The sequence below is a fragment of the Acomys russatus genome, chromosome 29, assembly GCF_903995435.1.
Source record: "Acomys russatus chromosome 29, mAcoRus1.1, whole genome shotgun sequence".
NCBI classification, from domain to species: domain Eukaryota; kingdom Metazoa; phylum Chordata; class Mammalia; order Rodentia; family Muridae; genus Acomys; species Acomys russatus.
This window is the reverse complement of record NC_067165.1, coordinates 32,043,639-32,045,252: the sequence shown is the minus strand read 5'-3', so window position 1 is coordinate 32,045,252 and position 1,614 is coordinate 32,043,639.

The window sequence follows — 1,614 nt, the reverse complement described above, 5'->3', positions numbered from 1 at the left end:
CCCTCTTCTGGCATGCGGGCACAATGCAGGCAGACTACTGTATGAATAACAAATTATTATGAGGAAGGGAGGGCTGGGTATATGGTCCTGTGGTTAAGCGCATGCCCCACTCTTGAGACTATCTTCAAGTCCCAGTGTCCATGTCAGGTGACTCATAATCCTCTCCAGCCCCAGGGACTCCAATGCTCTCTTCGGGCCTTCTGCAGACAGTCACGCACATTTGAACTGACATACATACACATGCTTAAAAATGAAATAGTCATTGCTGGGCATGGTGGCACATGCCTTTACTCCCAGCACTGGAGAGACAGAGGAACCCTGTCTCACACACACACACACACACACACACACACAAAAAAAAAAAAGAAAAGAAAAAAAAAGAAAAGAAAAAACCTCGGGAGGCAGAGGCAGGCGGATTGCTGTGAGTTCGAGGCCACTCGGGTCTACAAAGTGAGTCCAGGATGGCCAAGGCTACACAGAGAAACCCTGTCTCGGAAAAAAAAAAAAAGAAAAGAAAAGAAAAAACAACTTGGGGCTGGAGAGATGGCTCAGAGGTTAAGAGCACTGACTGTTCTTCCAGAGGTCCTGAGTTCAATTCCCAGCAACCACATGGTGGCTCACAACCATCTATAATGTGATCTAACGTGTATACACAATAAATAAATACATCTTTAAAAAAAAAACCAATAAATATTGCTCAGCCTGTGGTATTCAGTTACAACAACAGTAAATAGACAGCCATGATGTGTAAAGTCAGGGCTCTGGACCTGGGTTCAAATCTCAGCTTCATCCCTTCCTACCTAGCTGGTTCCTCTACCCCACATCCCAGGTTCCCACTGAGACCGACAACATCCATCTCCCAGAGCTCACTTGGGGACTGCATGCACACAGGCTTCGCTCAGGCCTGCTGCCAGGGCCCAGAGAACAGCAATTGTCCTTCTCGCCCTCTGGCTGGCATTCGGCCCCTTCCCCAAGCTGGCACCGCACACCTTCAAAGCGGCCAAGGCAGCTAATCTTTCTGAGAATGCAACCTTTGGCTATCTTGTGTCTTTTTCAGTGACATCTCCCTCCAGCCCTCAGCATCTCATAGGAGGGAAAGCCCAAGCATCGTGCTGCTGGGTCAGCAAGTGACGTCCGCAGAGGATCGGGTCGGCCAGCCACTGAGCTTGACACTTAGTCTCTCAGCCCCATTCACTCAGGTCTGACAAGGTCAGTGAGAAAAATACACAGCCATGATCAAAAGGTCCATCAAAATCTCTCAGGGCCAACTCTTCTGGCAGGATCTCGAGACACACAAAAGTGCATGCAGGGGGTGCTCCATAAAAGCTCCCCCACTCATATGCCCAAAGATACCAAAAGCTGGTTCCCATGACAACAAGGCTGCAACGTTATATATAAATGTGAGTGTGTGTGCTCCTGGGTGTGCACCCAGAGATGCACAGAAATAAACTCTTGGCACATTTTCCCCCTATTCCAAACATGAATTAGCCAGCAAGGATTGATGGCTGAAGGGAGGGACGAAGACGGCTTTTGAATAAAACAGGCCTCCAACCAAACGCCACCCCAACCGACACCTGTTTTGGTGTGCATTGGGTTCGTTTCCTGCACCTGGAA